Source organism: Rhinatrema bivittatum, chromosome 1 (assembly GCF_901001135.1).
Source record: "Rhinatrema bivittatum chromosome 1, aRhiBiv1.1, whole genome shotgun sequence".
Classification (NCBI taxonomy): Eukaryota; Metazoa; Chordata; class Amphibia; order Gymnophiona; family Rhinatrematidae; genus Rhinatrema; species Rhinatrema bivittatum.
The window spans coordinates 533,108,408-533,135,145 of NC_042615.1; the positions used below are offsets into that span (position 1 = coordinate 533,108,408).

Here is a 26,738-nt window from a genome sequence, read left to right on the forward strand (position 1 = left end):
CTGGCATTTAAACCAGATAAAATGAGGTCCCGAATTTATGTCAAGAAAGGAGAATGTCTACACTTTTCTCGAGGTAGTTAATAGCAGCGTATCATGTTTTCATATGGTAGATATTTGTTTTGCTTTTACAGAACGAACCTCTGAGATTACAAACAGGGGCGATTCTATAATGAGGTAGGGTGAGGCGGTCACCTCAGGCGGCACCATTTTGGAGCGGCAAAGTTCCCCCAAAATGCTCCTCTGGTGGCAGCCTTATCTTGTCCCAACCACATTTAATGACATGCCTGCGGCGGGGATCTCACTCCCCGAAGGCTAGAAGAAGAGCCCTGCAGCGGAATGATGCACCTGCAGAGTTCCTATCCCCCATGGTCCAAAAGAAAAGCCTCATGGTGGTGCAGTAGAACGACACACCCATAGGGTTCCCACTCTCACGGGCTGGAAGAAGAGTCCCCGGCAACATACTGAATTGATGTGCCCACGGGGTTCCCAACCCTCATGGGTCGGAATTAGTTCCCTGGGGCGGCGCAGGAAATTGACACACCTGCGGGGGGTTCTCACCCCCACGTGGGTCAAAAGAAGAGCCCCACAGCAATGCAACATATTGATGCGCCCACGAGGCTGAAGATAGAAGCGGTCCAGCTGCAGTGGGGTCCAACCCGCTGGCAGCCAAAGAAGAAAGGAGGCTCCGCCAGTGGCCAAAAAAAAAAGAGGTCCAGCGGCTGCCGGCTGCAAAAGAAATGAGATGCCCCAGCTGTCTGATAGCACCTGTGAGTGAGATAGAGGGAGATTGTGTGTGTTTGTAATACAGCGTGTGCATGGGTGTGTGAGCAAGAATACGTGTGGGTAAGAAAGTATGTGTAAGTATGAGAGAACCTATGGGGTGTGCATGTGTATGTAAAAGAACATGAGCAAGAGCATTTGAATGTGTAAAAGGTCATGCGTGAGAGCATCTTTATGTGTGTGTGAGAGCATCTGTATGTGTGAGAGCATCTTTATGTGTGCGTGAGAGCATCTGTATGTGTGAGAGCATCTGTGTATTTGTGTGTGAAAGAGCATGTGTGAGAGCATGTATGAGTATGTGGAAGCAGGTGTGGGAACATCTGCGTGTGTGTGTGTGTATGTGTGAGTGTGAGAGAGAGAGTGTGAGTATATGAGAGGAGAAAATTCCTCCTCCCTTTCTCCTGCACTAATGCACAGCAATCTCAGGGTGGCTGGAAATCAAAAGCTCCCCGATATGGAAAGTGGTGATATTTTAATCCTTATTAATTTTAATTATTGGATTTTTTTTGTGTCTGCTTTTTTAAAATATATTATTGATGTTTGAGAATTGTTTGTATAATTTTTAAATGAATTTTTAATTATTGACTTGTTCTATTCATTAGCTGTTTTGAAATATTTATTTGGTATTAGTATGTTTTTACTATTATGATTGATGCATTATATTCCTTTATTTTATTATTATGAGGAATGGTATTTTTTTTTCCTTTACTGCACTGCATACAGTCTGGCTTGTTGCGGTTTCCAGGTTAGTTTTTGTCTGCATGTTTCTGTTTATATTTTATGGTCTCTTTAGTCTGTATTTGGTGGGAGTCTGTCTGTGTTCTACATGTGTGACTAGGTGAAATATTCTGCTAGTTTATAGTTTCTGTGTAAGGATCTATAGTAGCCTGGCTTGTTAAATTTTCCTAATAGGATGTATTTTGGCGTTTAGGGCCTAGTGTAATATTTGCAATGTTGCTTTTTCATAGTTTAAGATTTTTACTGTTTGATTGTTGGTAGTTAGTGCTCTTTTAGTTTGGGAGGTTTGGTATATTATAATTGTAATTCAATTTACTCTGGGCTTTCTGAGGTCAAAGCCCACACCCGACATGCATTGCAATAGGCCTAATACCATATATGTTCCAAGTGAGTTTTTTGCTTTTTTGCAGGATTGTGATCATTTGTGATATTTTCATCTCAGAAGACTAGACTTTCAGTGTCCTTTGTCATGTAAAACTGCTTATTTCTAACTGCAGAATTTGTAATTGTGTGTGATGATGGTGGGGGGTGCAGGCACAAGGCTGTAAAGTTCACCTAGTCTACCTAATGCTCTTGCACCAGCTACAGAGAGTGTTCCCCACAAAGACCCCCACCATTCACCCATCTTCCACTTCTTCAGGGAAAATGCTGGGGAAAAGGTGGGAGGCAGGTCTTAGGGTTCCTGAGGGTGTGGCAGGGTTGCCAGCTTCCTGTGCACATTATCGCTGATGTTCTATCTGTCACTCCTGACCTCTGCTTTCCCCCTTACACAGCTTCTGAAATCACTGAAAGGGTCAGACTGCAAAGAGACCCCCTCATCTTGCCCTTCCTGATGATTCGATCAGTGCAGTGCCGGGAGGGGGAAACACCATCTCATGCTTTGCCTCAGGCAGCAAATTGCCTTGAACCGCCCATGGTTACAAAAAATTAAGCAAATATTCCTGCATTGTCTCAAAGTCAACGTGCAGGTCTCAATACCGAAAGCCAACTAATTAACCAAGCTAAAGTTAATTAAGTACGTTTATCTTACCCTCCATCATTGCAGTTGCTCTCTCTGAAGAGTTCAGGTCCTGTCTCTGCTGGAGGGCAGCTTGCAAGCTCAACCTCTCTGCGGGCAAATGACAAGTTATGCCACAGTCTTGGAGAAGCAAAACCCAGGGGCTTACAGGACTTCTGCAAGCAAACCAGGCAGCAACAGCTCACTTTGCTAGGGCTTAGGTAGCACACGATTGGCAGGCACTCCATAATTATGGCAAAGCTGGGTCAAGCTTTGAACCCAGTCTTCAATGCTGATAACTTCACCGCATGAGGTTGACGTGAACAGTAACAATGGAACAGAAGAAAGTTCTTGGGAAAAGGTTCACAGTCTGTTTAATCCAGAGTCTTTTTCTCTGTTCAGAATTTCATTACATATTCAGATGCATAGGGTCCAAATGTTGATCTTGATTGGATAGCACCATTGTCCAGCGGCACAGGATTGGTGGGATGGTGATACGACTCCTTCTGAGCCCAGATGTTTATGTATACTCTCATCATTATTAATGAAGGCATGAGCGGTCGATAGATGAACAAACCTACTCCGTAGCTGGCTTTATGGCTGGGTACAAAGTTGCGGTGAAGGCCATGGCTTAGCTCCTGCAGGCGTTTGGTTCAGTTTGTGATGCTCAGGCCTGCAAGGTTAGGTTCATCTGTACACATCCTTAGGGTGCTTGGCTTATGTCATACAACACACTCCCTAACCTCTACTCCTTCATAGTCTCTTAATGTCTCTTGTCATGTGTGGTTCTGGGCATAGGACCCTGGTGTCTTTTGGCACTGGGTACGGTCACTTGGCTCCTCCTGTCATGTGTGACACTGGGCTTCGACCCTTAGTCTCTCTTCTCATGTGTGTTACTGCTGCTTAATGAAAGGAGCAGTCTGAGTGAGCATTAGAGCTGCAGAAGGAACTTTTCAAGTTCATGAGGAGAGAGAGAGAGTGAAAGGAGGGGAATGGGGAAGAATGAGAAGGATAAAAGAATATATATAGAGAAAAATACCATAAACCCTAGACTCACTAGACCCAAGCAGAGATGTCTCTTATGCCAGGTATATCAGTAAAGAAGGTTTATGATTAATTTGCTTAACTAGAAGTGAAAACATAGATGGGTAAAAGTAACAAGATGATAACTGGAGGGACATAGGGGAGGAATGGCATATGCCAGAGTTGTATATATTTACAGAAAGTGTCCTAACATTCTATCAACTTGCAAAAAATGTAGTCATGTGCCAAGAAAAGTATGAACTTAAAGTCAAAAGCAAAAAATAAATTGTCTAAAGTCAAAACACAAAAATCTGTAGGGAGGGTGGGGAGGCAAAACAAAAGCACAAAATCTCTCATGAGGGCAGTCTCCTCCAGCCCCCTCCTCCCCGCCGCTAAAAAATATTAACTTTATCCCTTCTTCCCACCCAAGCACCCTCCCACCCACCCAGTTACCTTGCAAATTGTCCCTCTTGATCTGCTGGGATGGTTGTGCCAAGCCATCCCAGTGTACACTTCCAGTGTTTCTAAGGTAATAAGGCTGGAAGCATACTGAACAGTGTCGAAGGACACCTCCAGCCTTATTACCTACGTAATGCTGGAATCACTTAGCACAGCGATCCCAGCAGATCAAGAGGGGCGGTTTGCAAGGTAACCGGGTGGGTGGGGGATGCCTGGCTGAGGAGGGGGGGGGGGTGTGAGTGAATGTTTGGGGGGGAGAAGAAGGGATAAAATAAATATTTTTTAGCAGGGGGAGGGAGCTGGAGGCCGGTGGCAATCATCTTCTTGCACTTTAGTGTGCTTTTTAAAGACTGGGGCCCATTGTTTTGGTGAGCGGGGGAGAGGAGTTTAAGACAGATGGTGGGGGAGTGGGCATCGTGCCAGGAGGCCCTCAACTTGATGCCTTTTTTTTTTTTTTTTTAAGTGTGCTACTTACCCGGATATCTCTGAAGATATCCGAGTAAGTAGCTAGTTATCTGGCCACATGGGGGCCGGATAAGTTTAGACCTGCTTCCAAGCAGGCCTAATGTCAGGCGACTAACTACTTGGTAAGCCTGTGCCTGATTGTTGAAATACTGGCTTATCTGTGTTACGTAGTTGCTTGATTAGTCTGGTTTTATTGACCAGGGAAGAGGTCTAGAAATGTTTTTAAATAAATAAAATAAATAAATACCTCACTCTGAGGACCCCGCTAGGAGAGTGAGTAATAAAGTCTTATAAGAAATAATAAATTAATGATGCTCAAAGTATAAAAAATACAGACCAGTAACATTTGTTTGTGCAAACCAACAATGACAGATTTGACATTTCAGTGTGTAAAATACAATGGCTCAGGGACATTCCTACAGCTGCTACGGCAGTGCTTTCTGCCCCTATCTGCAGGTCTCGATGACACAGGAACTACTGACTTCCTTCCTAAAGCACAAGAAGTTACTGCACTCACAACTTACTGTATATAAGGACCATTGTACCTAGCTACAGGGCTATAAAATGTCTTTCTTTCTTTAAAAAAAAAAAAAAAAAAAGTATGCTACCGCGTGTCAAGCACTATTCAAAAAGCTAAATGTAATAAATTATAGAACTGCTATAGAACAATCAATTGCTACTTTGTTTATTGACAAACAATCCTGTCAAATAAGAAAAAAAAAAAAAAAGGAACCAGTCTTAGCACTGCTCAGAAGGCAAGTTTTGGGAGGACATTGATTTCTGTACTTGGGTCCACAGCTTACTTCTCAGCCCTGTTTCACTTGAAAAATACAGGTAGAGCAATACATGTTTCTTGGATTTGTCATATCTTTGGAAAGAATTTACGTGGAGATAATATTTTGGTTGATTAATACACTTTCTTTAACTGCTTATGCCATTAACCTATAGAATGGGGGTAAGCAACTGCGGTCCTTAAGTGCCACAAGCCAGTCGGGATTTCAAGATATCCACACTGAATATGCATGAGATACATTTATATGCACTGCCTCTGTTCCATGCAAATGTATCTCATGCATGTCCATTGTGGATATCCTGAAAACCCAACCAACTTGCAGCAGTCAAGGACCAGAGATGCCTACCTCTGCTGTTGAATGTTTAAAAAAGTTGTAGTAGGAGAAGCCACTGAAACTCTATTGGAAAAGTAATTCAGACTCATTCATGTATTTGAAACCTCTTCAATGCAAAGAGTTAAGAGATGAGATATTTTGCCTTTTCTATGAAGTCTCTTTTAATTGTACTTTTATTAAGCTGATTGCTGCTCCATCTAAGGCTGATAGTTTTGGTGAAGACTTGCCAGTTTTGTGGTTGAGTTTGGAGTTGTGATGTTTAATGTTCCAGACTCTGAGATGCATTGTGGTTATTGGACATGTCATCTGTTACAAGTGTACCTATTGATAAAGGGCTCAATTCACTCCCAGCTTAGCAGCTGAATACTGAGTGGGATATTCAGCTGCTATTTGGTGTGTTCTGAAACACTCCATAAGATATCTGGAAGAATATGAATAAAGATATTCACAGCCTTCAGGAAATAGTCCCAGCCTACACTGTCTGTTATTAGGATCCTCTCTGCCTAATCTCCTACCTGCAAAGGACTAGTCAACTACCACTACTACTATTAAACATTTACATAGAGCTACACATTGTACACAGTGCTGTTCAGTAGGGGTATGCAAGGGAAAAAAATTCAGTTCAATTTGGATTTTCAGTTCAGTTTTCTATTTCGTTAAGCTTGTATCAGAAGCTCATTCATTTCATTCATTCCATTTGGGTCATTCGATTTCAGTAAAGTCAACAGGAGAAACCATGCATCTTATTTTTTTGACTCTAACTTTGAGGTTTTATGAAACTTGCTGGCAGGCATTAACAGAAGAGGCAACAACACCCCAAGACACTAAGAGTGGCATGTACACCCCTTGGCACCGAGAGGGGCAAAGGGTATCAAATGTAGCATCAATATCTCACGACATTGAGTGAAGGGTATGGCAGCAAGTACAGTGGCACGAAGACCCCAAGGCATAGAGTAAGGATTATGGCAGCAAGAATTGTGTCAAAAACACAGCACAAGTTCGTAGAAAACATTTCCTTCAGTATTGGAAAAAGGAGGTTGCTTTAATCTGAAATATCCATGCAAATGTATTATAAAACTGAATGATAATAATTAACTATTTACAGATCCGATAGGTCTTAAAAACCTTCTTGAAATTTAATGACCGTATAGAGTAATAAAAGGATCTAGATAATGCTTAGTTTCCTTAAACTTCCATTCATTTAGAGTAGAATTTCACTTCTATTTTTTCCTTGTAGTATAGTAATTAATGACATGAAGGATAGTAATTAATGACATGAAGGATAGGATTTCTATCATGTTAGTTTGTAAGATTGCCTTTTATTAGTTAATCCATGTAATGTTATATTATTTTATTTGTTGTAATTATTGGAAACAATAAAAAGAATTTAAAAAAAAAAACACAGCAGGGCACTGAACCAAGAGTATGGCATAGCAGCAAAGCAGTCCGGGCAGGTATAACGATGAGATGGTGGGTGAAAAGCTGATATGTACTGACCAGGAGAGAGGCCTGGGGCAATAGTGTCTCTTGATCTCAAGGAAGTGAAACAGTGTGACGAGGCAGTGTCTAGAGCCATAAGAATGATGGGATGCATAGGGAGAGGCCTAACCAGTAGAAAAAAGGAAGTGATCAGGCCACTGTACGGGTCATCAGTGAAGCCTCTCCTGCAGTAGTGTATTCAGTTCTGGAGACTACATCCCAGAAAGGACAGAGAGAGACTAGAAGTGGACCAGAGAAAGGTAACCAAAATGGTGTGGGGGCAGGGCTGGCGCTAGATTATTTGCTGCCCTGTGTGAAAAATTATTATTGTACTGCCCCCCCCCCCCCCCCCCCCGGTTCATTCAATCTCTGTTCCAGCCCCATCAAATAAAGCCCAGCTCCCTCCTGCAATCTATATTATCTATATTTTTAAAAACTGACAAGCTCGCCTGCCCAGAACCCATGGATAAGGAAATGTATGAGGTACCCTAGCAAACCTTACAGCCATGCACACATGCCCCCCCCCCCCCACCTCACACACACTCCCACACCCTTTACAGACACACACAATGAAATTATGCATTTATAACAAATTTTACATGGAAAAGAACATTCAAGAGTACAGTCTTCTGAGGCAAAAATATCACTTACAACATGCATATTACATTTACATGCACTCCTGTGGTGCCAACCAGAAAACTTGCAAAAAAGACACTTGGAGTTTCTATGGCATTAGATTTGTTGTAATGCGCTTTGGGTGTGAGCTTGGCCTTCTGAAAGCCATGAACAAACAGAATTACCATTACAATATAGTAAACCTCCCATACCAAATCAAGCCTAACAACCTTATCTATGAAAAGGCAACACTGCACACATTACATCAGGCCTAGAACACCAATAAAATTCTTATTAGGAAACCAGGCTGCTATAGATCCCTTCACAGAAATTACATGCTAGCAAAATACCTCACCTGCAGAACACAGAGAGACCCTCACCAAATACAGAATAACGAGATCAGAAAGTATAAACAGAAAAGTGCTGAGAAGAACTGAACTGGAACCCACAACAAGCCAGCTTCCATATGCAGAGCAACAGTGGAAAACTAGAAACATTACCATTCTTCATAAAACATTAAATAAAATCAAGAAATATAAAACATTAATCATAATAGTAAAGTCATATTTATTTAGCATTCGTTTATATATCGAGGTATAGCAGACATTGCCTTCACTCCGGTTTACATTATAACAAACCAGTTACATTTAAATTTAAATTCATAACAGTATAACAGAAATTGAATCAGAACAATAACTTAATAAAAGTCAAATACATTATACATTAGATATATGACTGTATGCAAATTTTGAAGGGGGACGGTTGATACTGAAACAAAAAACGAGAAAAGGTTTCTGCGAGTCGGGGCGGTTGTCATAGGAGGGGGATTGCTGGCATAAAATAGAACGTGTAGTGGATGTGATAAAAGATTATGCTCTGCTGACATTGGGTGAGCAGCCATTGCAAGACTGTGTGAGTAGCCAAGCTTTAAGTTCTTTTTTAAAAGATTTAAAGTTTTCTTGCGAATTGAGGTGTTGAGGTAATGAGTTCCATAATTTTGGGCCGACGATAGAGATGGCTCTATTTCTTGTGGAGGATAGTTTGGCTTGTGGTAGTGAAGGAACATCCAGCTGAATTTTATATGTTGATCTTGTTGTACGTGATGATTTATGTAGATGTATAATATTGTCCAGGGCGGTGTAGTCTGCTTTATGAATTGTCTTGTGTAGGATTGTGAGGACTTTGTACTCTATTCTTTTTTCAACTGGTAGCCATTGTAAGTTGTAGAGTACTGGGGATATGTGGTCGGATTTTCTTTTACCAGTCAGGACTCTGGCAGCTGCATTTTGGAGTAACTGCAGTGGTCTTAAGGTTGATTTAGGAAGGCCTATTAGAAGGGAGTTGCAGTAGTCCAAACTGGAGAAGATGAGGGCTTGAAGAACGGTTCTGAAATCCTGGGGGTGAAGCAGCGGTTTTAGGTGTTTGAGTGTTTGAATTTTGTGGAAGCCTTCTCTTGTTCTTGTTGTGATGTGTTTTTTGTAATTTAGCTCATTATCTAGCCAAATACCAAGGTCTTTAACGTTGTCTTTAAGTTGAATTCGAATGTTGTCAAATTGGAAGGGTGGAGAGGATGTTATACCAGAGCTTTTTCTTGCAATTAGTATACATTCTGTTTTGCTCATATTTAAACATAATTTTAGGTTGTTTAACAGCTTTCGTATTGCTTCAAGGTGTGAGGCTGCTTTTGACATTGCTTCTTCTAAAGACGAAGTTATAGGAATGAGAAGTTGTATGTCATCAGCACACATGTAGAAAATGATGTTAAGGCTTGTTAGAAGATGCATAGAGGTAGAAGGTAGATATTAAAGAGAATGGGCAATAAAGCCGACCCTTGAGGAACTCCTGTTTCCAGAGGGATGGCCTCAGATGAAATGCTGTTGTAGGAGACTTTGAAAAACCTGTTTTTAAGGAAAGAGGTAAACCAGTTAAGGGTTTTTCCAGCGAGCCCGATGGATTCCAGGCTAGAAATAAGCCTTTTGTGGTCCACTGTGTCAAAGGCTGCTGACAGATCGAGGAGGATCAGAAGGTGATCTAGTTTGTTATCAAAGCCTCTTAATAAGGTGTCAGAAAGATTGAGTAGAAGGGTTTCTGTACTGAGGTTTTTTCTAAAACCGTGTTGTGTGGGAAATAGTATTTTGTGGTCGTCAAGATGTTCGTTTAGTTGTTTCAGAACCGCCTTCTCTGTCAACTTAGCAAAGAGGGGTAGGTTTGAAATTGGGCGGTAATTGTTTAAATCTTCTGGGTTGAGATTTTTTTTCTTTAGTAGTGGCGTGATTGTAGCGATTTTTAGTTTGGTAGGAAGCTCGCCCTCCATAAGAGATTTGTTGATGATTGCTGCTATTGTTGGGGCTATGGGATGAGCGATTTCCTTTAACGCTCGGGTCGGGATGTGTCCATGTCATGATGCGCAGGGTTTATTTTTTTCAGCATTTTCTCTGTTTCCAAGTTGGAGATAGAATTGAATTCAAGCCAAGGACTTATGTTTGTTAATGTTTGCTTTTCTATGATTGATGGGGTGTTGAAGGCATCAGTAATTTTTGAAATTTTGTTCTTAAAGAAGATGGCTAAGTCTTGGCTCAAATTTTTGGTTACAGAGGTATTGGGGTTGTTGTTTTCGGCGATGATGTTTACTATGTTGAACAGGGATTTAGATTTGTTGGCGGAGTTATTTATTTTTTTACCATAGTAATCACGTTTCGTGTTCTGGATGGTTTTTTTGTAGGCGGCTAGATGTGTGCGGTAATTCTGCTGTAATAATGGCTGTTTGTTTTTTTGCCACTCTTTTTCGATTTTCCTGAGGGCCGTTTTCATATTTTTTAGAGTGGTGTTATACCAAGGGTTTTGGTGTTCTCTTTTGTTCTTTAGACGTTTGATTTTCTCTGGGTTAATGTTGTTAGCGGTTTCTTCGGTAATTTGATACCAGGATTGGATAGCGTTATTTATGTTAGAAAGGTCGAGATTAGATAGCTGAAAACCCAGTTCTTGTAGGAGAAGATCAGATTGAAATGGTGGTCGGTATTTGAAGAAATTTTGTGTATCCTTAGTGTAGGTTAAATTGTTGTAATTTATTTGAGTCTTGCATAGTAGTAGATGGTGGTCAGACCAGGGAACTGGACTATGGAAAATTGAGGTATTTGAGAAGTAGTTATTAGTGAATATTAGGTCTAATGTGTGACCTGCTTTGTGTGTGGGGTTGTGCACTTGTAGGAAGCAATTTAAGCTTGAAAGCATGTCTAGAAGGGTTTGGCAGTTTAGAGATCTTGGGTTGGTATCTATATGGAGGTTGAAGTCGCCAAGAATGATTGTAGGTTTTTTCAAGTTAATGTAGGTAATAAGGAACTCAAGGAGCGGAGAGATGTTACTATCAAGAAGTTTAGGTGGGCAATAGACAAGGCAAATTTGTAGGTTTGGAGAGTCGAAGAGAGCTACTTCAAATTGTTTTGGAAGGTTATGTGGGATCATTTTCATTGAGAGATGTTTTTTGATAAGGAGAAGACCGCCTCCTCTTCGGTAATTGCGAGGGATTGAGAAAGTGTCATAGGCATTGTTGTCAAGTTGGTTCAGTAGGACTTGATCGGTGTTTTTGAACCAGGATTCTGTTATGGCGATGAAGTCAGGGTTTTTTTCTTGTAATATATCAAATATTAACATGAATTTTTTGGTTAATGATTGTGCATTGATGAGGAGGAAGGTGAGGCAAAGTAAGTTTTTGTTAATTTTCATTAGTGGGATGTTTATTAGGTGCTTGTGTCTATTTTGGTGAAGGTTAGTTGGTTTCTCCATCTTACGAGTGTCTGTGCTATATGTTGAGTGAAATCCAGGTGTTGAATGCTGGATGCTGAATGAGGTTGACTGAGGTCTGGTTGAGGAGTGCTGGATGCTGATTGAGGTTGACTGAGGTCTGGTTGAGGAGTGCTGGATGATTGAGGTTGACTGAGGTCTGGTTGAGTGCTGGATGATTGAGGTTGACTGAGGTCTGGTTGAGGAGTGCTGGATGATTGAGATTGATTGAGTTCTGGTTGAGGAGTGCTGGATGCTGATTGAGGTTGACTGAGGTCTGGTTGAGGAGTGCTGGATGATTGAGGTTGACTGAGGTCTGGTTGAGGAGTGCTGGATGCTGATTGAGGTTGGCTGAGGTCTGGTTGAGGAGTGCTGGATGCTGATTGAGGTTGACTGAGGTCTGGTTGAGGAGTGCTGGATGCTGATTGAGGTTGACTGAGGTCTGGTTGAGGAGTGCTGGATGCTGATTGAGGTTGACTGAGGTCTGGTTGAGGAGTGCTGGATGATTGAGGTTGACTGAGGTCTGGTTGAGGAGTGCTGGATGATTGAGTTTGACTGAGGTCTGGTTGAGGAGTGCTGGATGCTGATTGAGGTTGACTGAGGTCTGGTTGAGGAGTGCTGGATGCTGATTGAGGTTGACTGAGGTCTGGTTGAGGAGTGCTGGATGCTGATTGAGGTTGACTGAGGTCTGGTTGAGGAGTGCTGGATGCTGATTGAGGTTGACTGAGGTCTGGTTGAGGAGTGCTGGATGCTGATTGAGGTTGACTGAGGTCTGGTTGAGGACTGCTGGATGCTGATTGAGGTTGACTGAGGTCTGGTTGAGGAGTGCTGGATGCTGATTGAGGTTGACTGAGTTCTGGTTGAGGAGTGCTGGATGCTGATTGAGATTGACTGAGGTCTGGTTGAGGAGTGCTGGATGATTGAGGTTGACTGAGGTCTGGTTGAGGAGTGCTGGATGAAGTTCTAGTTGCTGTGTTAAACCGGATGATGAGAGCTGGATGCAGATTGATGAGATCTTTGAGATCTTTATGAATGCGGTGGGAACAAATAGTGCAAAGTGTTGAGCTGGATTGTGTCGGAAGGTGGCAGGAGGTAGGTTGTATAGGAGCAACTATTCTATTCTTGTTCTGGGTCTTGGTTCTCACAAAGGGGCGCACTAAGGGGCAAGCCCCTTAGGTCGCGCCCCTTCGGATGCGTGACGCCGTCGGTGAGTGTTTAAATTTAAAGAGCTTGTCGCTGCCCTCTAATTGGCTGAGTGCCTTTTAGGGGGCGTGGTTTTAACTCACCGCGATGAATTCTTCAGTTTCTCTCCTCTGTAATTCTTTATTAATTTGGGCTTCGGTTCCCTCATTCATAGAAAGAATATTTCAAACCTGTTAATGAATAGAATAACAAAAATTTCCCAAACACTAAAAAAAAATTTCAAAAATCTGATGAATAAAAAATCCAATTAAAAAATGTTCTATTCCCGCCCCCCCCCCCCCAAAAACAAATTTCAAAAGAGCAGAATCATCAAATTACACCCAATAATTAAAACTAATAAGGATTAAAAAATCTGCTCTCCATACCTGGGATCTGATTTTTAGTAACCCTGAGATTGTCGAGGATTGGAGGAGGAGGGCCGCACAAATTTTATCTTCTTTCTCACACACATGCACATATTCATTTTCTCATACACTCCCTCTCTCTAACGTACGCAGGCTGCCTCTCCCTCATAGATATATTATATGTGTATGCCTGTGAGAGCCTATATGTGACACATAGGTTCTCACAGATTCAAACAACATACACAAACACACAAGCTCTCACACAGACACATTCACAGGCACACAGGTCCTCACACACACATAGGCTCTTACACAATCACATAGACACACATGTTCCTACACAGACACACACACACTCACACACATAGAATCTCATTCAGACACACACACATGCACACACAAACAGGCTCTCAGACACACACAGGCTCTCACTCATTCACACATATATACAATCTCACATGCATGGTCTCCTGTTATCATCGGGCCATGGTGGGATGAGCTCCACCACAGTCCCGCGGGCCTCCTGTATCTTCAGGCCATACAACCCACCGATCTTCCTGCTTGGCGGGGGGGGGGAATTGAACGGAAGCTGTGCGCGTCCCTGAGGTTTCTCTACAGACAACTGACTCTCACGTTCAGGCAAAAAAGAAATTCTAGGATGTGCCAACATTTTAGAGCTGTAATAATAGTGCTATGATTAAAAACAGCCACTGAGGTCGAGGAAGCAGCAGGCCCGGTTGCATGTTGGAAAATGACCCCCTTTGTAAATAGGATCTATCCTTGCTGAGCCCTCATATCCATCCGGCGAGAAGGCCCCTGTGAGTCCCGTAGCTGAGCAGTGGTCTCTGGGGTTTCTCTACAAATTTTGGGGTGGAAAGTGGGATGGGAGAAATTGTTTCTTACTGCTCGGGACTTCATAAACTAACAAACGGAGGCAAAGTGTTTGCAGCTTCGCCTATTCTGAAATGCTTTGGGTGTAGTAATGCCGCGGGGTTTTTTGGGAATTGTAGTCTTTTGCTGGCACATCCACGCTTACGCCTAAGCACAGCTTTCACTCCCTCCCCCCCCCCCCCCCCCCCCCACCCAAGCAGAAAGATTGGTGGGCCGTACGGCAGCAGGCAAGGCTGCAGGCGGAGCCTAACCAGCTGGCAGCCGAAGAAGGAGAGAGCGCTGGCTCCTGCATGCCCTGGCACTCTCTCCTTCTTCGGCTGCTGACTGGTTAGGCTCTGCCACTGGCCCGCAGTCTCTCCTGCTGCCACTGGCCTGCCGCCTCCCTGGGTGTGCCGCCTCCATGCAAATGCACAGTATGCACACCCAATTATGCCGGGCCTGTGTGGGGGGTCTGCATCAGAAGCCATATGAGATGAGACTTGAGTATCTAAAATTCTAGAGAACAGAGACAGGGGGATATGTATCTTTTTCTGCTGCTAACAGCAATACTAGGGCACATTGACAGTGATTATAAGAGTACACCTTTCTTTTTCCTTTAATTCTTGTTTCTAATCTATTTTATAACTGGAACTTTGAAGTAAGGAGCTTCAAAATGTCTCTCTGAGATCAAAAAGAGGAATGACTTAAGGCAAAATGGTCACTAGTGTCCATGCAGCTGCTAGCTGGGATACATTAGTTGAAAAAGTGTTGAAACCTGATTGCGCCTTCCTTATCTCATTCTCAACTAGCTCCTCTCTGTCTGGCGTTGCTTCTTCTATAGACTTTAATGGGACCCAAAAAAATGAGCCAAAAAGAATTCTGATTTTTTTGGGAAAACAAGCACATTTAGTTTAGAATCACCAAATCAAACTAAAAATGTACTCATTTGTCACATTTTCAGATGAATCTGAATGCACATCCCTACTGTACAGACACCTAGAAGATCTGTTCAACTTTCCGGAGCTATTTCTCTGGGCCATCATATCCCATCAGCCATAGGGACACTCTTGTTCTCTCCACTTCTGCCTCCCAGGATCCAGGAGGTAGAGTGCCTTGCTCCAACCACTAAAGCAGGAGCAGCTCCCTCACAGGATCCAAGTCAGTCTGAAAAATATTTTAAAAAGGATAACCTCATTAGCGAACTGAGCCCTAAAAATGCATAGCACAGTATGTCTAGAAAAAAAGACTCACTCAGACTTTAGAAATACACCTTGTCCCATCAGCAAATGTGCAGACCCTGCCTTTCTCACACTAACAGGCCGATACAGAAAGGTGCGCTCGGCAGGGCACACCGCTTAACACGCGATTGGCCACGCGTTTCCCACCGGCATCTATTACCCCTTATAATGTAAAGGGTAATAGTGCGTGGAAAACACACGGCCAACCCCCCCGAAACTAATAGCGCTCATCACATGCAAATGCATGTTGATGAGCCTATTAGTTAGTCGCCCAGAAAACCGAAAGTAAAATATGTGGCCCAGCCACACATTTTATGCTGAGAAATTAATGCCTGCCCAAAGCCAGGCGTTAAGTTCTAAGCAACCCTGAAATACTGCTTTTCTGTACACCCTCTGACTTAATATCCTAGCAATATTAAGCCGGAGGAACCAAAAATATAAAAATATAAATAAATAAACAATCTGCTCGCCAGTCGGTGGGTTAGAAAACAGACGCTGAATTTTGCCGTCGTCTGTTTTCCGAAACCTGTGGCTGTCAGCGGGTTCAAAAACCGATGCTGGTAAAATTGAGCGTCAGTTGTTGGACCCGCTGACAGCCACCCTAACGCTAATAAGGAGGCACTAGGGACACGCTATTGTCCCTAGCACCTCCTTATTAGTGCGCGGCCTCATTTAAATAGAGAATCGCGTGCCCAGGAGAGGTGCTTGACGAGCGTCGGGAGAGCAGGTGCTCAACACGGAGGGCCAGATCTGCCGCACTTTTTAATGAATCGGCCTGATAAAAATAAGGAAAACATAACAGGATTAGTGGAATTGGCAGAAGGAGCTGTCAGTGACAGACTTCCTCATTCCAGTTGCAGTCTTGGAAAATGAGCTGAAGAAAGGCCAATGGTTGGTGACTGCAGGTAGCCGAACTGGTGGTCGAGACAGTTGTAGGCACTCAGTCAGGCAATGGGCATGAGCATGTGATGACTGCATGTTTCTACTGCAGGAGGGGCCAACTCTGGTTCTCAAGAGCCAGAAAACAGGCCTAGTTTTTAGGATATCCACAATGAATATGCATGAGATAGATTTTCATGCACTGCCTCCATTGTATGTAAATCTATCTCATACATATTTCTTGTGGATATCCTGAAAACCTGGCCTGTTTGTGGATCTCGAGGACCACAGTCAGCCACCCCTGTGCTACCGTGTTCAGTGGTGCCACTAGGGCAGCACGTTACCAGCATTTAAAGAGTCCATGCCTGTTCGTGTTTCCTAGGCACAGCTGACAGAAATGCTGTGGTCTTTGGTGATTCCAAATAGCAGGCTTTAGAGAAAGGACATAATCAGTGAGCAACAACAGTCACAAATAGACACATCTGGAAGCCAAAGAGTAGGTGCATGGCGTCATTACCTCCTTGAGTAGTTCCTTGCTTTCCTGTTCCTGGCAAGAGTTGTGCATAGCATTCTAGCCTAGAAGTCATTAGAATGTGAGGCCATGACTATAATGCACGTGTTGAGGATTGTATGGTGTATTTAAGGGAATGGTATGTGACTAGTTTGGATAAGTTCTTGGAGGAGAAGTCCATTAACGGCTATTAATCAAGTTTACTTAGGGAATAGCCTCTGCTATTAATTGCATCAGTAGCATGGGATCTTCTTAGTGTTTGGGTAATTGCCAGGTTCTTGTGGCCTGGTTTGGCCTCTGTTGGAAACAGGATGCTGGGCTTGATGGACCCTTGGTCTGACCCAGCATGGCAATTTCTTATGTTCTTATGTCCTGTGAATGCTGTCTCTTCATGGAGAATGTAACTATAAGTGAAGGATGCAGAGAAAAATTTGTATAAATGGGGGGGGGGGGAGTGTTTTTCTTTTTTTCGTTGGATACGTCCTGGCCTTTTGTGCCAATAGTCCCTCTTGCACTGCAGCTTGCTAAGGCATTGGCATTTGTTTTCTGACTGTAATAAGCATTTTTCTATGTCTTTGTGTGCTGGAGTTTCCTTCATTGAATTCTATGGAGTTGGGGGATGAATGGGCTGCAGAGTGTATGCAAATAAGATGCTGTGGGGATTGAAGTGTGGGCAAGCATTTTGGGGTTTTTGCTTGTCATTTGTGCTGACAATATGGCCAAGCATGCCCAGTGAGGATTCTCTACCTTTTTTTTTTTCTATAGGGGAATAACATTAACCAAGCAACTTTGCATGACTGCAAAGGGATAATGAGGCTTATGCATAGAGAAATGAGACAGAAAATGTATTGTGCGGCTGGAAGTAGGGGTAGACTTGAAGCACCTCGCTATTTACTCATCAACTCATCTTTTGGTCCACACAGTGCTTGAGAATGGCTCCCTACATAGTGCCATATCTTGCTCAGGCCAACTCATGAGCACTGAAATATGTTCATCAGGGGACAGAAACATGGCTTTGGTGGAAGGACACGAGAAGAAGATTGCCCAATTTACTGCTTTTCATCTTCCTGTGCAGCTTCTGCTCCAGCTTGGTATACAATTTTCTGTCATTCACCAGTTTTCCCAGACTGCTATTCACCTCAGCCCCCTTTCTGGCTTCAGACTGGGATGAATCGAGCCCAAAAGGTTCTATATGCACCATATAACTTCTCCTTGGACAGTCGAGCTGTGGCTTGTGGCTACAAGTAATGTATCACAGATGAGTTTCGCTCAGACTAGCATGCTGTCTTGGTGTGATGTGTTTTTTTTTTTCAAATTTCTTCAGGATCCAGTAATGACTAGTTCACAATGACAGTGCTGGCTTGAAATGAAAAGGACTTTCTTTGTAACTTTTCTTGTAGAAAGAAAGGATAATGAGACCCAGGCATCTTGGCTGAAGAAGCATCTAGAAGGGTTGGCTTCTCCAAACTTCGCTACAATGACTGTCTGAAATTGCAGTTTTGAATAGATAAACTTGGGTGAGCATGATGACTCTTATTTTCATCACACCAGTGTTGTATTTCTCTTGGATAGAAAAAGTAAACTGGTTTTTCAACAAGGGAAAGAATCACAAAACAATCTTTAGTAATTCTTCCTTCCATCGAGTTACTGCTTCAAAAAAAAAAATCCTAATTAAAATCTTGCCCTGTTTGCTGTACCTATTTTAGTATGTACCCTGTCACATACCGGCCTAAGTGTTTGCAAGAATTAATGGTTGTCTTTCCAGCTTTATATGGAATAAAAAGACTGCTAGGATTAAGTCAATTATTTTGTGGCTGTCCAGGTCAGCTGGTGGCATGGCCCTGCCAAATGTCTAAGTTTATATCTGGGCTGCTCATCTGCACCGTTTGCGGTTTTGGGGTTGGGTGGAGGAGACACACCCTCTCGGCTCACATTAAAGGAACACCAGGCAGAAGACTCATCTGGCTGATGTACTACACCTTGGTCCGACTTCAGCTCATGTTAGGACAATAGAGCTGGGGGAGCCCCGTCTTCAATCACAATTAGTTTGCAACAAGGCAGGTAGAACTCAATGTTACGCGAATCGCAGATGGACATCATACTTAGTTCCCATTCAAATTGTTTGTCAAAATAATGGTTATCACCTCAAATGATGATAGTATGATACTAATCAATTCACAAGCTGTTAAACAAAAACTACGTGTTATCTTTGTGTTACAGAAGCATGGCTTTTAGACTCTGATTTTGTATGATTAAATCAAATTGATCCGCTAGGTTATTTAGTGACTTCACAACCTAGAAGGAAGGGGTGAGGTAATGGTCTTATGATTATTTACAAAGACCAAAGGCATTTGTCCATTGAGAATCTTAGTGGGGACTCTTCCTATGAGTCTTTTACTACTCCACTGTGATATCCTCACTCTGAGTGTGGTCGATTGTCCCTCCCCCCAAATTTCCTTCAGCAGAATTCCTCTTCATTTTTTAAATAATTAATTTCATCAAAGGCTAACCTTAACAACATTGATTATTCTTTGTGATTTCAGTTTACACACATTTTTAAATTCACTATTTTTACATTATGATCTGTTTTTAGATATTCAGTTTTGCTGGGATGGTATCAAGTAATTCAGCAACCCACTTAAAGACAGGATTGCTCATTGGACTTCATTTTTTTTTTTAATAAATCAATGCTCACACACTGTTCCGACCATTTGAGAGTTAAGTTCCCTAGTCTGATCACTTTTTCATCAGCTCTGATTTTCTGTCATCCATAAGTAAAGATCAATTAAGATCATCCCAAAAAGAGGCAGTTTTAGTGAGGGGTCACACTGATAGTGACAAATTTTCTAAACTGTTTCAGTTGGAGATTGCCTCATTTCACCCTATTACATAGAAACAAAGAAATGACAGCAGAAAAAGACCAATCGGCCCATCCAGTCTGCCCAGCAAGCTCCCACACTTATTTTCCCATACTTAGCTGTTTCACCAATCACCAAGTTCAGGGCCCTTGTTGGTAACTGTTTGATTCGAATTTCCTGCCATCCCCTGTCATTGATGCAGAGAGTAATGTTGGAGTTGCATCAAAGGTGAGCATAATGATTAAGGGTAGTAACCGCCGCATCAAGCAAGTTACCCCGATGCTTGTTTACCCAGACTGTACAGATCAATGCCTTGTTGGCAGGGGCGGATTCCCGATGACGACCGGCCCGGGGATTCGCTGCCCAGGTCGGCCCAGGAGATACCACGTGGTCTGCCGAGCGCGGCTCTGCCACGGCCGCACTCAGCAGACCACGTGACTAGAGCGACCGGCCCACCGGGGGATGCCCGATCCCCCGATAGGCCAATCCGCCCCTGCTTGTTGGATGTTGTCCGATATTAATTGTGCTGCAGCAACCTGGGAGTCTGAAGTGAGTGCTATTATAAATCAAATTGATATAAATCATCGAATGTGAATAATCGTGGCCCTTGGTGTACATCTGATGTTAGAGTTTTAAGGCATTCACTTCATCAAAATGAATGCAAGTGTTGTAAGCATCCTGAGCATTTAAATTCGTAAAAGTCATTACTTAATGAGTATAAAATTATGATCACCAATGCTAAGAAAGCCTATTTCTGGAAACACATTCACGAAATAGACTATAACACAAGGGAACAATTTAAAATAGCAAAACAATTTTGAATGCTCCTGTAAAATCCTTCTCCAATCAAACAGATACACCTAGCATTCCTGTGATGAGTTTTTCAAAATTTTCACCACTAAAGTTTCTAAGGTTGCAGATATCTTTTATTTCGATACTCATCTGGACTTTCCTCATGTCACCAGTTCCACATGCGCCTCTTTTCAACGTGTTTCAGTAGAAGTAATCCTTTCAGATGATCGTTAATTTAAATCCCTCATATTGTCTTTTTAACATTGAAAGCAACTAAAGATTGTGTTGCACCAGCATTAGCTGCTATGGTGAATATTTCACATTTACAAGGCATCATTCTGACATCATTAAAAAGAACCTCAATCAAACCTTTACTAAAAAAAAAAAAAAAAAAAAAAGCCAAGCCTAGATTTCATAGATCCTACCAACTTTACTCCGATCTCTTCTTTACCTTATTTGGCAAAATTACTTAAAACTACCGTTTTAAAACAACTAATCGAATTCATGGAAGACCGTAAAATTCTGGACCCCCCCATCAGTTTGATTTTAGAAAATCCTAAATTCCGAACTCTTGCTGACTTCTTTATTGGACATCTTTAGAAGAGGCCTGGATGCTGGAAACAGTAATGTTAGGAGTAATAAAGTGAATTAAAATGGAAAATGTCATAATGCCTCTGTATCGCTCCATGGTAGGACTGCACCTTGAATACTGAGTACATTTCTGGTTGCTGCTGTTATGACCGTGGGCCGCAGCCGTCCGCGGCCAACCCAACTCACGTCATGTCATGTCTGGCCCTCCACTGCTGGTCTACTCGCGGCTGTGGCCAGCCGCTGCCACCGCGTCCCTTCTGGCTCTCCGGTCTCCACGTGGCGGCTGACACCCCGCCGACTCATGCTTCAACTCCGAGCCTCCTTAGGCACACATGCCACCTGTCCTGCCTTTGAAGGGCCAATGGCGGGAACTCCAGGGTCGTCCCCAGCTGATGACATCACTAGCCTGTGATACTTAAGCACTTGGCAACAAGTTCCCTGAGCTCCTCTGATGCTTGTTTCCTGTTCTCCGGACCTGCGGTTCCTGCCTCTGATCCCTGCTCTCTCTGGTTGGAATCTGACTCTGGGTACCCGTTCCTGGAGGCCTGCCTCCATGCTTCCCTGCTCCTCGGGTGAGCTCCAGCGCTGCTTCACCAGAGATTCGTCTCTACGCTTCCCCGCTCCTCAGGGCAGCCTCTGCATTGCTCACCAGAGATCTTGTTTCTACGCTTCCCTGCTCCTCAGGGCAGCCTCTGCATTGCTACAGCAGAGATCCGTCTCTACGCTTCCCCGCTCCTCAGGGCAGCCTCTGCATTGCTCACCAGAGATCTTGTTTCTACGCTTCCCTGCTCCTCAGGGCAGCCTCTGCATTGCTACAGCAGAGATCCGTCTCTACGCTTCCCCGCTCCTCAGGGCAGCCTCTGCATTGCTACAGCAGAGATCCTGTTTCTATGCTTCCCTGCTCCTCGGCGCAGCTTCTGCATTGCTCACCAGAGATCCTGTCTTTACGCTTCCCCGCTCCTCAGGGCAGCCTCTGCATTGCTCACCAGAGATCCTGTCTCTACGCTTCCCCGCTCCTCAGGGCAGCCTCTGCATTGCTACACCAGATATCCTGTCTCTATGCTTCCCTGCTCCTCAGGGTAGTCTCAACGTCGTGTTACCAGTGTTATGAACCGCGGGGAAACCACCTCTTACCGGCGTGGCAGACTGCCGCATTTTCGTTGAAGGAGTGCTGGGTCTTGGGTTCGGGGCCGCGGTCCGCGGCACATCATGGCCGCGGCGTTCTGTCTCTCTCTTCCGGGTTGCTGACTCCGCCCCCTCCAGGGGCTTACATTGCAGCGTAGGATTCACTGCAGAAAGCTCTCCTGTGCCAGGATTGGCTCTCCCCTGGTGTGCCAACGGGTGGGAATTATAAAAAGGCAAGGCCTGCACCTCAGACCTTGCCTTGACTTCCTCTCGGCTCCTGGCTTGTTCCTGTTTGTGGTTCCTGTTCCTGATACTCGGTGTTGACTCCTGACTGGCTGTGGTGTGTGCTCTGGCTTCCGACCCCTGGACCGGCTGCTGTGTTTCTCTGGCTTCTGATTCCTGGACCGGCTGTGGCGTATTCTCTGGCTTCTGACCCCTGGACCGGCTGTGGCGTATTCTCTGGCTCCTGATCCCTGGACCGGCTGTGGCGTATTCTCTGGCTCCTGATCCCTGGACCGGCTGTGAGGTATTCTTTGGCTCTCGACCCTTGGACTGGCTGTGGAGTTTCCTCAAACTCCCATTATTCTGAACTGTTCCACTTTTGACTTCACGACCTGCTGGAGGCGCCAGTTCAACTTTACTTTCCACGACCTGCTGAGGACATCCATCCCTGATTCCACGACCTGCTGGAGGCGCCAGCTCAGCTCTATCTTCCACGACCGGCTGTGGACGTTTATCTGCAATCCCACGACCTGCTGGGGGCGCCAGCCATCTGGACCACACGACCTGCAGGAGGCGCCTGCATCCAGATCTCCCTGTCGTCCACTCCATGAGAGTCCTGGTCTAGGCCTCGCCTACCAGCGATCGGACATACGTTCTTCGCTGGACCAAGGGTTCACACCCCGAAACCATAACAACCAGAGACTCTGTCTACGTGCTCCCTGTTCCTCAGGGCCTGCCCAGCATGTCTCTACATCAGTGAACCTTCTCTGGTATATCATCTTTTCAGTCCTGCCCAGCACTGTGATATCATTGGACTGACTCTCTCTCCTTCCCCGCTCCTCGGAGTCCCCCGCAGTACTGCTTCTCTGCAGGTGCCAGCGATCACATGGCTGTGACACAGAAGGTTCGTCTACACCTCCTCTCTCCCGGGCCACATCCGTGGTCCAGTCACTCATGTCTCCAGTCTACCTCGCCTCCCGACAGTGGGGACCTGAGGGGCTCAACTCCTCAGGTAGTGTCAATCTCCACCTCGGGCCAAGAGTCCACGAAACCTACAAAACCTAACAGTCGCATCTCAAAAAAGATACAGTTGCGATGGAGAAGGTACAGAGAAGGGAGACCAAAATGATAAAGGGGATGGAACAGCTCCCCTATGAGGAAAGACTAGAGGTTAGGACTGTTCAGCTTGGAAAAGAGATGGCTGAGGGGGGATATGATAGAGGTGTTTAAAATCATGAGAGGTCTAGAACGGGTAGATATGAATTGGTTATTTACTCTTTCAGATAATAGAAGGACTAGAGGGCATGCCATGAAGTTAGCAAGTATACATTTAAAACTAATCAGAGAAAGTTTTTTTTCATTCCCTGTTGCCAGGGGATGTGGTTAGTGCAGTTAGTGTAGCTGGGTTTAAAAAAGGTTTGGATAAGTTCTTGAAGGAGAATTCCATTTACTGCTAATAATCAAGTTGACTTAGAAAATAGCCACTGCTGCTATTACTAGCATCAGTAGCATGGGATAGACTTAGTTGTTGGGTACTTGTCAGGTACTTATAGCCTGGATTGGCCACTGTTGGAAACAGGATGCTGGGCTTCTTGGACCCTTGATCTGACCCAGTATGGCAGGTTCTTATGTTCTTACTCAACTCTGCCGTTCAACTTATAGCAGGCAAGAGCTGTAGTAGTAGCAATTTTTCTCCTGTGTTCATTGATCTACAATGGCTTCCTGTTACACAGCGAGTCCAGTATATAATAGGTATGACAATATCTAATCAATTCCAATAACTCTCCATGGTCTAATACACTTGTACAGCTATTACTGTCCAACCTGTACTCTAAGGTCTCAGCAAGGAGGCATTTTGATATCCCTTCAGTCTGACTTGCCTGCCTGGCCATGACAAGAGACTGTCTTTTCCGCTGTGGCCCCTATTTTCTGGAACTCATTACTAAAGCAATAAGGCAACTGGATTGTTTAAAAACATTCAAAACAATGCTGAATACATTTAATTTTATGCAGGCCTGTTTTTCTAGTTAGAATCAGCAGTCTCTTAAGTCAAGCATACTGCTTCAGCTTGAGGCAGCTGCTCTTGATGTCAATTCTTCTAAGCAGGAATATACTTGAATACAGAGCAGGCATTTGCTGATGCAGCAGAGTTATCGCATATTATCTGTATTAGATGCCAAAGTCTTTGTTTTCTGTTTTTATGTCATCTGAATTATGCGTGTGTTAATTTGTACATTGCCCCATGCCTCGTGCATAGGCGATTAAGAAATTTGTAATAAAGATAAAGATAATCTGGAAGGGGGCTGTTCCGTCATTGCACATACTTTGAAACTGCGGCATTGTGCGGGAAGGTTTTCAGGAAAAGCGGTGAAATGTTTCCCATAGCTTCATTGTGGAATAATCCTAAAATCTCACTTAATAAAACTAAATAGTAAAGACATAACGCCATGGGACATTTTGAATCCGTTTCAACTATTGAAATTTTAAACTTAATTAAGTCCTTAAATCCTGCTAACCATGAACTTGATAAAATTCCAATATGAACTTTAAAGGAAATATCACAAACCATTACCCCAGTTATCACTACGATCATTAATAAATCATTGGAAGAAGGAGCAATACCTGACAGCTTAAAAATAGCCATAATTAAACCCATTATAAAAAAAAATAACCCAGATCCTGCTAAGCTTAACAATTACCGACCCATCTCAAATTTATCCTTTCTCGCTAAATTAACCGAAAAGGTAGTCCTTAAACAACTAAATGTGCACCCAGAACAAATAACATTCTATACCCAACACAACATGGATTCTGAAAACACTTCAGCACAGAAACCTTACTCCTCGCCCTATCAGACACAATCATGAGAGGTTTCGATAATGGCCAATGCTACCTTCTCATCTTGCTAGATCTATCCGTGGCCTTTGACACGGTCGACCATAACAGCCTAATATCCAGGTTATCTGAAATAGGCCTAGCTGGTAAAAATGTAATTGGTTAATCTCATTTCTCTTCAATAGATCATTTCAGGTAAACATTAATAATTCCAAATCAGAGTCAATACCACTTGAAACCGGAGTCCCACAAGGCTCAGCCCTATCTGCCACACTGCTTAACATATATCTCCTCCCATTATGTCAGCTACTCTGAAGTCTCGGCATCACCTACTTTTTGTATGCCAACGATATCCAACTAATCATCCTGGTGACAGATACATTAGAGAAAGCATTTAAACTATCAGCCATATACCTCAATGACATAAAAAAACTCCTAAATCAAATGAGACTCTGCCTTAACATGGACAAGACGGAATGCATACTCCTTGAAAAATAAATCTCAATAAACAATCCTAACAACACTATACAAATTGACAATTTGTATAGTGTTGTTAGGGTTGTTGTAAACTGGGGGATAAAGTGAAAGATCTAGGTATATGGCTTAATCCAGAATTGAACTTAAAAAAACACATATCCATGAAGATAAAAGAAGGTTTCAACAAACTTTTAATTCTTAAACGACTAAAACCTCTCTTAAATCAACCTGAATTTAGAACCATATTGCAATCCCTGATCTTTACAAGCTTTGATTACTGCAATTCGCTGCTTTTAGGCCTACCCAAATCAACTACACGACCGCTTCAAATATTACAGAACGCAGCCGCTAGAATCCTAAACAGTGAAAAAAAAATGAACACATCACCCCTGTCTTAAAGGCACTTCATTGGTTACCCATCAACAAACGGATCGAGTTCAAAGTACTTTCCATCCTATGCAAAACAATTTATGATAATGAGGTCGAATGGCTAAATCCTGTAATCCAAATACACACTCCACAGTGTAACATGAGATCAGCAAATAAGGCCTTGTTATCAATCCCCTCAGCCGCATCTGCCAGACTTACTACGGTATGGGAGAGAGCAATTTCACTGGCAGGACCAGGTCTGTGGAATACTCTACCAGAAAATATAAGGCTACAGTCCAATGCAAAGTTCTTTAGAAAACTCCTCAAAACATGGCTCTTCCATCAAGCTTATAGAGATGGCGTAGGATAAACTAAACCAACACACACTCCACCTCTGTCTTTTTAACTTTTCGAATCCATCATGTATATAGGACTCATTTTTAAGATTCATAGTGCACATTTAAGTTAGGAAGGTTGGACCCTCTGCTCTCAGAATTATCTGAATTATCTGAGAGCAGATCTTTTTCCCTTATCTTCCCGCTTTTATTCACTCCTACCTATTTATTTATTTATAGCATGTTATGTTAACATGTAATTGAGCTCCGACGTTGTATTTTTACAGACTGCAAATTTCCTTTGTTGTATTTTTATCCCTGGAAACCATTATGTTACTTTTTACAAAATGTAAACTTCTTATGTATCTATTGTTATACCAAACAACGGTATATATAAGCTTACAAATAAATAAATTAAATAAATGAATGAAATTCCAGGTCCCCAGTTTCCTTGGGAACAGGAGATGTGGATGGACAGACTGGATGGTCTGTATGGTTTTGTCTGCCATCATGTTCTGTGATTCTATATTTTTAAGTCTGGGATAAAATACAGGAGGCAATAGCCTAGGGATGGAGTTGCAGAGAACCCACATCTTTGGAGATAGTGCTGTTGCCAGTCATCTAAA

At 43.2% G+C, this 26,738-nt stretch overlaps 1 protein-coding gene across 11 annotated transcripts in view; it reads left to right on the plus strand.

The window, feature by feature from the left end:
- The window catches only part of PDCD1LG2 (programmed cell death 1 ligand 2), a 186,730-nt gene that overhangs the window by 33,096 nt on the left and 126,896 nt on the right, over positions 1-26,738 (plus strand). For 7 of the 11 annotated variants that reach the window (XM_029613797.1, XM_029613789.1, XM_029613845.1 and 4 more), the window contains exon 2: positions 17,909-18,025. The exons of the other annotated variants lie outside the window; for them this stretch is intronic. The gene's annotated coding sequence lies outside the window, so the exon portion shown is untranslated. The remainder of the gene's footprint in view (positions 1-17,908; positions 18,026-26,738) is intronic. 11 annotated transcript variants of the gene reach the window in all.